Below are 12,415 nucleotides of genomic sequence, written 5' to 3'. Positions count from 1 at the left end.
GGCTACAGTGGGCTACAGTGGTGAACAGTGGGCTACAGTGGTGAACAGTGGGCTACAGTGGGCTACAGTGGGCTACAGTGGGGAACAGTGCATCAGTTAGACATGTTGTTAGCAGGAGGTTGTGAGTATAGGTACCACACCTGGGTTGAAATACATATGTATTTGAATACCTGCTATTTAAAAAAAAACGTATTCTTTGTATTTGAGTACTTTTTGACATAGGTACAGGCCTAAATGTACTATCTTAAAGGCAGACTCAGCGAAATGACGTTGACAAGAGCAGCAGTGGAGATGTTGAGACGAGCCATATGAAACACTCCTCTCTTACACAGTCACACAGAATCTGTGCCTGTGCAGATGGGACATATGTAGCTTGGCACGGACCACTGCGCACTGAGTGTAGGGGATGGCTCTCTGCCAGTAATGTGAAACACCCCCGTGACGGGACCCAGGACCCGTCACCTGAACTACCAACAGGGGTGAGTGCATGTCTTATTCAAACTGCTTGGATTGGAAACACACACAGGCAGACAGGCATGCACAGACACACAGACAGGCATGCATGCACAGACACACAGGCACACGGACAGGCAGGCACAAACACACACACACACACTCCAGCGTTCGCATCACACACTATTCTAAAGTGCCTTCAGAAAGAATTCACACCCTTTGACCTTTTCTACATGTTATTTACAGAAGTAAATCAACAACAGAATGGCTTCAACAGAATAAAATACGCCTTCTGCAGTGGTCCAATCAGAGTCCTGACCTCAACCCGATTGAGATGCTGTGGCATGACCTCAAGAGAGCACTTCCACGAGACATTCCAAGAATATTGCTGAACTGAAACAGTTTTTTAAAGAGGAATGGTCCAAAATTCCCCCTGACCTTTGAGCAGGTCTGATCCGCAACCACAGAAAACATTTGGTTGAGGATATTGCTGCCAAAGGAGGGTCAACCAGTTATTAAATCCGAGGGTTCAAATACGTTTCCCACCCTGCACTGTGACTGTTTACACGGTGTGTCAATAAAGACATGAACATGTACAGTTGTTTGTGTGTTATTAGTTTAAACAGACTGTGTTTGTCTATTGATGTGACCTAGATGAAGATCACATCAAATTGTATGACCAATTTATGCAGAAATCCAGGTATTTACAAAGGGTTCACATACTTTTTCTTGCCACTGTACATATATATTCATTTTCTGGACCCCAAATTCCTCCTCCTAATATTTCTATATTTATTTAGATTTGTTGGATTTGCGTGTACTGTTTTGTATTGTTAGATATTACTGCACTGTTGGAGCTACACTCTAAAAAATAGGGGTTCAACAAGGGTTCTTCTTAGATCCTCAAAGTTCTCTGAAGAACCTTAGGGTTCTTGCCACTGAAAATGGCCCCCCAATCGGTTCTTCCATGAACCCCATAGGAGGTGGGGTTCACCGAGGAACCTCCTTAGTTGGTGGGGGGTTCTTGCAGGAACCTAACTGCTCAACTGAAAATTTTTAATTTGAATTTGAAAGGGCGGCAGGTGCAGGCACTTAACTGAAAAATGTAATTATCTCCTCAATTTAAGGTAAGGTTTGTCCCTTGTGTGATCTAAATTGATATTGTTTTATGATGATACCATCTATCTTTTCATATTTGTGCAACTCTTTCTAAAAACAGAAAATGGACACAATTCAATGTATATCAATTAAGGTAAGAAGATGTAGGCTATATGTCACGTTCTGACCTTAGTTCCTTTGTTTTGTCTTTTGTTTTAGTATGGTCAGGGCGTGAGTTGGGTGGGTTGTCTATGTTAGTTTGTCTATGATTTTCTATTTCTGTGTTTGGCCTGGTATGGTTCTCAATCAGAGGCAGCTGTCAATCATTGTCCCTGATTGAGAACCATATTTAGGTAGCCTGTTTTCCATTGTGTTTTGTGGGTGGTTGTTTCCTATTTAGTGTTTTTGTTTCACCTTTCAGGACTGTTTGTTTTTTTGTTTTGTCTCGTGTTGCATATTTCATTAAATAATATGAACACTTACCACGCTGCACCTTGGTCCTCCTCTCCTTCCCCAGAGGACACTATAAGAATATGATGAAGGCTAGCTCTATTGGGTGCAGATGACTGTACTGCTCACTTTTGTGTCTGCAGGTATACAGACGAGGAGGTATACAAAGGTATTGTAGCGACCCGCACAGACAGCTGTGTGTTATGTGTTAGGCTAGGAGGTGGTTGTGTTGTACTGACCAGTACCCGGTGTTCGCGGGGTCCGACATGTCAATCAACCTGCTATCTGCCAATCACGGGAATGCCTGGAATGTTCTGATGCCGGGCATCCTGGTGGTTGGCGGAGTGGCGTGGAGGGGGGTTGGGCAGGGGGGTGGAGCATTGGAAGTTAAGACCAGGTTCAGCTTTTGTTCTCTCTCTTACGTCTGGGCTTCACAAGAGAAGGTCACGATTGGCTTGTGGGTTATCTGTCATCTTTTTGGCGTGTGCTACGGCCCAAACAGTAGCCTGTGTAAAGTTGGTTTAATAAACCGTCAATTCGCAAACTCAAGCCTCTGCCTGGACAATTGTTCATTTATGATCTAGGCAGGTCATTACAGTATGTTGGTATTGACGTCTTTTTCCAATTGTTGAAATTAGGTTAATTTTAGGTTCTGAGTGAAAGTTCCTTGAACAGGGTACATCACAGTAAATTATGGTACAGTACATTATACTGAACTATACTCTATACTGTGCTGTTGTACCACAGAGTTTCTAAACCCAGAGGCGAGAATTGAAAAATTATTCCTTTCTTTTTTGACGTTTTAATTTTTGCCAAAATCAACTTTAATCCCGAATGAGTGCCTACGATTTGAAAGGCCTACACATTCGCAGTTCGATATGAGACGACCGTTATACCCGATAACGTGTTTCTGCGCAGGTGCTTAGATAGCCAACATAGCCATGACATATCCTGCCAAGTGTTATCGCAGATTTCTCTCAGAGAAACAGTTTATGCATATCTTCATACAGTACTATCTTTGGTTGTACTCTACTGTGCTCTACAGTACTATATTGTACTGTACTGTACTTTACTGTACTGTAATGTACTGTGCTGTTCAAACTAGTGAAACAGATGTTTGTGATTGATTCAGATTTGGTCCAGTTAAATGTTTGGGCCAGATCAAGGCTGGTCTGAACTTGTGAAACATAAACGTCTATGATTGGTTCAGATTTGGTCCGGTCCGTGGATGTTGAAATCAAGGCCGGTCTGGGCTGCAACAAAATAATATTGAAGTTTATGAATGCCCAAACATGTGATTAGGCCTACTGTTTGTAAAACAAGCCGTTGTATTGGCTGTATTCCTGTGACTAGTCATTTATTTAAGCTCTAAATCTCAACTAGCCAACCTTTTGAGGAGTTCTCCTGAGCCTATTGGCAATGAGAATCAATGTGTTTACAGGAACAGGAAACTAGCCAACCTTATGAGGAGTTATCCTGAGACTATTGGCAATGAGAATCAATGTGTTTACATAGCAGGAAATGTTTACAGGAACAGGAAATGCAGAAATATTGTTTTTTTTCCCGTTATGATCATCTCATACAAATGTGAAACCACTGATTTATCATGACAATTTAGCCCACAGGGTGAAAGTCCTGGACAGTAGCCTGATTTTTCCATCCCATATTGTTCATTTGTTAATATGACATATTCACATCGAAGCACATTTTTTATTTGATTGGGTGCCATTTAGGTTAGGCTATTTGATTGGGTGCCATTTAGGTTAGGCTATTTGATTGGGTGCCATTTAGGTTAGGCTATTTGATTGGGTGCCATTTAGGTTAGGCTATTTGATTGGGTGCCATTTAGGTTAGGCTATTTGATTGGGTGCCATTTAGGTTAGGCTATTTGATTGGGTGCCATTTAGGTTAGGCTATTTGATTGGTGAAACGTTCATGCTGTAAAAAAAGTGTCTGTCTCATGACATTGTCATAAATTTGATCTCCAGAATGTAGGCTACAGAAAAGGCCATATACTCTTTCTACCATAGGCTGTAACAGGGGTACTCAACTCTTACGCTACGAAGACTGGAGCTTGCTGGTTTTCCCTGATATGTAATTGCACACACCTGGAGTCCCAGGACTAAATCAGTCCTTGATTAGAGGGGAACATTTTGAAGAAATGCAGTGGAACTGGCTGTGAGGTCCAGAGTTGATTTTGAAGGGGCTTTGTGTTTTTTACGATACGGTGATGGAGCACCGCAGCGGTGCGTCTCCATCAGCTCCGTGGAGAGGCGCGCTCCTTTTGTTTTTGACAAAGTGGGCACTGCTTATCACGAGGTGGCATCAGCACTCACATGAATAGCTCAAATGCCATTTGGGGTGAGAGAAATTGCCATTCTTGCTGGGGAGAATTCTGTGAGGTTTATGTGTTGTTGGACGTGGTCTTGGTCAGTTTAGCTTGGAAGATGCCGACCTCTTCAATCTGCCGCCCTAGGTGGCTGCTAATCCTACCTAATAGGCGGGCCGGCCCTGTTGATGGGATTGAACTTCAATCAAAGTAGCAGCATGCCCAGTCATTCAGCCAAGACCGAAGATGGCTGGTTAGCTAGCTATGGATACACCACGGTCAACAACTGGCGATTAGTTCGTGTTCAGACAAACATGTTTGACTCATAACTGGTTTCTGCACTGACCACCACATTTCGGAGGAAAACTGACTGAAATCAAAGATTACCTACCCGAGGCATCGCATGCATGGCAGGTAGCCGAAAGGTTGCTTGATCAAATCCTCAAGCTGACAAGGTAGAAATCTGTTGTTCTGCCCCTGATCAAGGCAGTTAACCCACTGTTCCTAGGCCGTCATTGTAAATAAGAATTTGTTCTTAACTGACTTGCCCTAGGTAAATAAAGAATAAATAGCTAGCTATGCTAGTCCATTGGCAAATAGTAGTAGCCAACCATGTGTCTTTTTTCCCAAGAGCTTTATGGGCACATAGGCTGTTACAGGAACCAGAGATTCGCTGTTCATACAACTTTGAGCATGTTCTGTGGTAATATCAAACTTGTCAAATGTTTATCAATCTTGAGACAATAAACAACATTCTAAAACTTGAAGCTTCTGATTTCAATGTCTGTCTACGCATGAATGTAAACAGGTGTATATTCCATGCTATGTTTTCAACTTGTTTCAGAACCCAGGAACTACGTACCAACTTATTCTCGTGAATGGAGCACATATTTAAATCAGATAACGGTAATTAACTGACATTCAATTCAATGACCGGGGCTGATGATTTCAGTCAGTGACTTGGGAGAACTACTTTTTGGAGTGTAGTGACTTGGCAACAGTCAGAAGAGGGGTGGGGGATACGTTCATTTCAGAAGTTAAACGTACTCTCGCAACCCAAACATTATGTATTTTCTTCCGAAAATATTTATTTTCAGAGGATCCTTTTTATAACAACATGAAAGCATTAACACGTTGCCAGGTAATTACTGCAGTGAGTCATCACCCAGAACCGCCGCTGTGAGTTAGACTGTTAGTCATCACCCAGAACCGCCGCTGTGAGTTAGACTGTTAGTCATCACCCAGAACCACTGCTGTGAGTTAGACTGTTAATCATCACCCAGAACCGCCGCTGTGAGCTAGACTGTTAGTCATCACCCAGAACCACTGCTGTGAGCTAGACTGTTAGTCATCACCCAGAACCACTGCTGTGAGTTAGACTGTTAGTCATCACCCAGAATCACTGCTGTGAGTTAGACTGTTAGTCATGACCCAGAACCACTACTGTGAGTTAGACTGTTAGTCATGACCCAGAACCACTACTGTGAGTTAGACTGTTAGTCATCACCCAGAACCACCGCTGTGAGTTAGACTGTTAGTCATCACCCATTGCTGACAGGATCTAGATGAGCAGTCAGACACCACAATAAGTCCTGAGACTTGGATGACAGTTAGCTACCCCCCTTCTGTCAGTTTGAGCATCTTGTGAGATGAGACGTACTCTGGAAATCCTCAGCTGTTAGTAATTGGCATTGAGTTGAATGTTCAGCAGTTTTATTTATGAAGAACTAATATAAGAATCATATGCAGTCATCAATGGTGGAGGAACTTGCCAACGTATTTAATTTCTGGCAACACTTACTATTTTATCAACAGCTTTGTACAAATGAGAGCTTTTGTCAAGGTTAAACTAAGAAGCCAAGTTCCCGAAACTGACAGACTGCCAAAGATAATAACAAACGACCAGATTTTTGGGATGATGATCATAGATAAACAAAGAACCAAAACCTGATCGTACCATTGGTCCAATCTCTCCCGGGGGTCCGGTTTCTCCCCTCTCATCTGGGAGAAGATATGTCGTTAAAGATACAGGTTACTGGGTTAGTAACAAAGATGTTTCACTTCATTGAATACTGTATGTCTATTGGTAGGAAAAGGTCTGGAGGCCAAGGCATAAACGTCTTCCACCCTTACCCTTTTCCCTGGCATTCCGACAGAGCCAATCGTGAGGCAGCAGGACCCTTGAATACGAAAGACAATATTTTCACAAAGCACAATGAGGCATTGCTAGAGAGTAATAGGATACGGCATGTGTCAAAATTGATTGATTGCTGACAGGTGTCAAAAATGATTGATTGCTGACCTTATGACCTGATGACGTGTACTGAATATGTGCCCCCCTGTTCGTGTGGTCATGTGTTAGAGGGTGTTTGAACTTTTGGGGCCCATGCCCCCCTCCACCCCCCAGTTTTATCTCCCTTATGGTTGTTATCTATGAAGCAGGAATGTCTGGGGCTATAGATAGCGCTGGGGCCTCAGCATTATAAATGTCCAGAACAAGCCATTTTTTAAGACCTGAATATTAAACATCTAAAATATGTCTACAAGGGGAATTCTCGGAGTGCTCTGTAGCTCATGTCACGAACCCAACGTCAAAAGCTTGGAGGATATTTTGGTAGAGGCTCCCGAATGTTTTAACGGATTTCTGTGTACAAGCGAGGGCCATATTTCGTACATATTCAACCCGGAGGAATCTACGGTTAAGATATTCACAGACAGCGTGTCCCAACCCTTTTATCGTGCAGAACCCGAGCCTTTTCTCCAGCGCTAAGGATGCGAGAATGGCTTAAAATAAGGCTAGCTTTGTGTCAAATGGAACGTGCCCTGAGTGCTTCAAGGCTGCCAGGATATGCGTTGGAAGAACAAGTCTGTGGACGCCAGGATCTAATGGCTCTGAGAGTCACTTCCATGGGGTATACCCCGGACTCCAGAGTGACAATTTTAGCATGTGAACAATTTGACAGGTCAAATGCTACGAAAACGGTCAGTTCATATGTATCCTCCAAAGCATGCAAGGATGTAAATTTTTTTCAAATAATGTTCAGTTTTAAATGGCGCGATTACCACATTTTCCGAACCCTGATGAATAAGCTGGACAGTCTTTTCGAAAATCGTGAACAATTACGGCGATGGCCGAGGTTATCGTTGAGACATACCCCGGAACAACAACAAGTTCGAAGGCGGATCTTTCCCTGTCAGGAAAGTGGACAGAGCTTCGACGGAGCGCGGAAAAGACTTTGTGATGGGGAATTGGAAACGGATAATGTTCAGGGCTAACAGGACCCCTATATCTGTAAGAAATAGTTAAAATAAATGTTGAATTATAACGTGTGTTAAAATGTAGGTGTTAATTTTTGAAAATGTATACCCCCCCATTTAACTAAGGGGTAGCGCTCTTTTCTCTCAAGCTAGGGTCTGGCGCAGACAACTGTAAGATCTGAAAAAAAACATGTATTATTTTATAGTCTATTCCTACATGGGTATGTTATGAACATTACGTTTTATTAAAGTTTGTAATAATGTACAAAGACCTGCATCCAAGGTTTTTTTTATTTTTACATAAAACACGTGTGCTGCATGTTTAAATATTATTCAAATGGGTTACTTAATTCAAACATGTCTTAAAGGTTGTACGAAATATTTTGGAATTCAATAAAAGGAATGTTTAAAAACGGTATCTCACCCTTTAACTATGGGAAAAGCCTATTTAACAACGTCTTCCAGCTCTGTCGCGAAGTAAAATAGAATCAGAGTGTTTGTGTGTGTGGGGAGGGGTCTTGAGGCGGAGCAACAGGTGTGTGTGTGTGTGTGTGTGTGTGTGTGTGTGTGTGTGTGTGTGGTTGGGTGTGTGTGTAACATAAATCCTAAGGTTGGGGGGTGTTTCAACCAGGGGGTCCCAGAACTCTTATCTGTAGAGAACCGTTTGAAACCAAGGTGTGCACTATCATGCATAAGGCATGTCGAGATATCAGCCGAACAGCGGGGGTTAAACATAGATATCACGACATCCCCTCCTGTTGTTTGAATTCACAGCCTGTGTTCTCTAAACCAGACATACATGGGGTGGGGTGTAGCATACATCTCTCAAAAAAACTCATTCCGAACTTTTAGATAGTTAGGGACAGAACTATTTTTTTACGTTGTCAGCATTGCTTTAGCGCAAACATAAAGGCCCGAATATTGAGCTGCACGGACAGATTAAAATAATAATAATAATATTCGGAATAAGGGAATCTCGCATAATGGATATTTCTGGAGGTGAGTAAATGAAAAAAACATATTTTAAGATTTGTTTGAATATTATTGGAATATTAACCCCTAGTTATTTGGGTATTTCAGGCCAAAAGCCCAATATAGGTTAAAAAAAAAAAAAAAAAAGTGTAGATATAGCGTATAACTGTTAACATTGTCTAATGGAATCTAGGATCCCCGACATTTACGCAGATTTTACGCGATTTACCTGATCTGGAACATGATGGGGGTTCGCAGGAGCAAAAGTCTGGCAGACAATCACCAACGGACTTTTTTCGTTGTAAGTCCTTATAATTAAACACATACCCAAGAAATATTTATATATAAACATTTTAAAAATAGGTTGTACTATTTTTTTTAACTATTTTATGTATTTACAGCCGACATACAGCACTTTATGATAAAGGATGCGTTATGGACATCTGACACGCAGGACTTTGATGCAATTCTACCGTTCTGTACGAGCGCTTTTTCAAACTCACCGCGAATCCAGGGAACATCGACCCCCTCCCGACATATTCCAGACCCCAACAGGCAACGATTAACTGTGGCCCAAGTACACTGCTCAGAATCAAGCCCACCCGAAAACTACTGTTGGGCCGGGAACTTGCTGCTTCACGAGCCGGCGCTCCAGGGACAAGGTATGGGACCATTATACAGTTTTGTTATTAGTTATCAGCCTTTTTATTAGTTATAGATCTGTTGATAGCCTATGTTAAAACAAGGACAAATAATGTTTTTTCAGACTGCCCGGAGACAGACCCAGCAGAATCTGGAACGCTAGAGGGAAAAAGTCACACACCCCCGGTTTCGGCGATTCGTCACAACAAGCGCCAAAAAAGCAGAGGTATTTTAACTATGTACTGTTAATATATATTATTATAACGGAAAGGTATTTGACATTTGTATGTAATCTAATAACGTAATTATGTATGTATTATTTTCATTCAGACTCCGCACCGGCGAAAAACGGCACAGACGACCACATAAATCTAGAGCTGGGGGATTCCGGCGCCCCGAGCATTCCGAATGAAACACCCAAGAGACCTTTTTTTTTTAATGACATGTCAGATGTTGATGACCAGCTATTCTGTGATGCGGCCAACCTTATAGACCCAGTCAATTCTACGGCCACAGTACCTGCAGCCGAACAAGAAAGGTTTTTCACATTATTTTCCAGGGCTTTGAAATCGAGGAATGTTTTGCTATACAAACGACTGGGGGATTTAATTGAGAGACAGTACAGAGACGATATGTTATTCTGGCATAGAACAATTCCACGCATGTTAAACAGCAACCCCATTAAAAAACGCAAATACAGACGCTAAAATCATACATGTAACACCAACCATTACAGAAAGAAAAAAAAGAAAAAACGAACACTCTTAATTATCCAAAAATGGCAGAACTAACGCAACACGGGGAGACAGTTGAAAGCCTCTTATCCCAGATTCCAGACGAACTCCTAGAAGTTATAAGACATATGAACGATTCAGGAACGTTAGATGAAAGCATATTAACACAGATTCCAGCCGAACTCTTAGAAATGATTAATCGTATGAACCAGTCAGGGGGGGTTGAGGAAAACATGTTATCCCAGATTCCCGAAGCCCTCATAACCTTAATTAATCGTATGAACGAGAGTCAGGCAATTTCGGCCCCGACAACCCCGACAGCGATAGAACAACCCGTAACGCCTAGGTCCGTAGAGTCTGAAACGCCACAAGATGTTTTTGGGGAATTGGACAATTGTCTAATAAATCTGGCGGCAGATGTTCATGATAGACGTGTCAGGGTTGTGTACAGGAATAAATTCAACAATACAGAGATTCGACAGTTTTTCAATTTCCTATGTGTGAATCAGAATCTTGACTATGCTGTATTTTACATGATGATAATGGACACTCTGAATGACCTGTTAGAAACAGCAAGAGATTATGGCGAACCTCGTGATGTCTTACAGTTGGAAATATGTGGAGATATACTGAATTATGCAGGCTCTCTTATTTTACCCAATGGCGAAGCAGATCTTGAACAATTTACAGCGCTGGTAGAACGCCTTGTTCAGTCAAATTTAGCCATCATAGCCGATCGGACCCTAGAGCTTGTAGTGCAAATAATACGTCAACCACAGGGGGGCGGTGGGCAGAGAAGGAAGCTTGATAGCCTAATGCAGTCAGAAATCATAAGCAATAAAAGGGCCTACCTCATAAACGTTCACAATCCCAATAATAAGCTATGTTTTGCAATAGGCCTAGCGCATTTACTTAACCCAGGATGTACTGATCTGACGGCATTGCAAAAGGCTAGAGAGATCCAAACGGCAGTGGGTCTCGGGATCCATGAAGGCGTGGCATTCTCAGACATTGTCAAATTTGAAAACCTTCTGAATATCAAGATTGTGGTTTTGTACCACAGTAGAGCTAATGCAGCTCTCTTGAAGTTCCAAAACACCCCCCAACCGCACCCCCAGATTCTGTACTTTTATGTGCAAAACGAACATTACTATGCCGTTACAAACGTCACGGCGTTCCTAGGGGCAACCTATGTGTGTAGATCCTGCCATACCGGCTACAGCCGAAAGGGGGGGCACTCGTGCCGTTATAACTGTTCTGTATGTCAGGATGCCGAGTGCCCTATGCAGACCCTAAACTTGACACCATGTGAGGATTGCCATCGCACATGTCGTTCGACCTACTGTTACGATAAACAAAATTGAAACATGGCACCCTAAGGCCTGTAAATCTGTAAGCATTTGTGCCAAGAAATGCCCAAAATGTCATTGCAATTACAGCCTTAAAATAGATAGCCCTAAACCACATGTTTGTGGAATCCTACAGTGTCCAATCTGTAAAGGGGCTCTGAAAAGCAGAAATGCTGAAGTGGTTCAAGAAGTGCCACACGAGTGTTATATTCAGCCCTTGGCTGAAGATGAACCTTCAGAGAAATATGTGTTCTATGATTTTGAGACAAATCAGCAATCGGGGGATCATTTGCCTATTTTTGTATCTACCATGACATTCACGGGGGAAAAGTGGTCTGCAGAAGGATCCAATTGTGCACTACTCTTTCTAAAACATTTTAGAAAACCACAGTACCGAAACTTTACGTTCATAGCGCACAATGCTAGAGCCTACGACTCGTACCTTCTTCTGAACCCCTTGATACAGCATGGCATAGCGCCGAGGGTCCTAGCGCAAGGGAGTAAAATCCTGTGTTTTGTAGATCCCGCCTTCAACCAGAGATACATTGACAGTTTGAGATTGGCTCAAATGCCAGAGGCCTTGGGTTTTGAAAACTCTGTGAAAGGCTGGTTCCCGCCTTCGAACTTGTTGTTGTTCCGGGGTATGTCTCAACGATAACCTCGGCCATCGCCGTAATTGTTCACGATTTTCGAAAAGACTGTCCAGCTTATTCATCAGGGTTCGGAAAATGTGGTAATCGCGCCATTTAAAACTGAACATTATTTGAAAAAATGTTACATCCTTGCATGCTTTGGAGGATACATATGAACTGACCGTTTTCGTAGCATTTGACCTGTCAAATTGTTCACATGCTAAAATTGTCACTCTGGAGTCCGGGGTATACTCCATGGAAGTGACTCTCAGAGCCATTAGATCCTGGCGTCCACAGACTTGTTCTTCCAACGCATATCCTGGCAGCCTTGAAGCACTCAGGGCACGTTCTATTTGACACAAAGCTAGCCTTATTTTAAGCCATTCTCGCATCCTTAGCGCTGGAGAAAAAGGCTCGGGTTCTGCACGATAAAAGGGTTGGGACACGCTGTCTGTGAATATCTTAACCGTAGATTCTTCCGGGTTGAATATGTACGAA

The 12,415-nt window shown here is 42.5% G+C and overlaps 1 long non-coding RNA gene across 1 annotated transcript; it reads left to right on the top strand.

Moving 5' to 3' along the window:
- Window positions 1-9,011: 9,011 nt before the first annotated feature.
- LOC115121608 (uncharacterized) lies at window positions 9,012-9,648 on the top strand. The gene is made up of 3 exons (XR_003862348.2): window positions 9,012-9,222; window positions 9,327-9,428; window positions 9,533-9,648. It is a non-coding gene; the product is annotated as an uncharacterized LOC115121608 (long non-coding RNA).
- The last annotated feature ends 2,767 nt before the right edge of the window (window positions 9,649-12,415 follow it).

This window comes from Oncorhynchus nerka, linkage group LG22, assembly GCF_034236695.1.
Source record: "Oncorhynchus nerka isolate Pitt River linkage group LG22, Oner_Uvic_2.0, whole genome shotgun sequence".
Classification (NCBI taxonomy): domain Eukaryota; kingdom Metazoa; phylum Chordata; class Actinopteri; order Salmoniformes; family Salmonidae; genus Oncorhynchus; species Oncorhynchus nerka.
The sequence above is the reverse complement of the archived record's forward strand: the minus strand, read 5'-3'. Positions and strand labels throughout refer to the sequence as shown.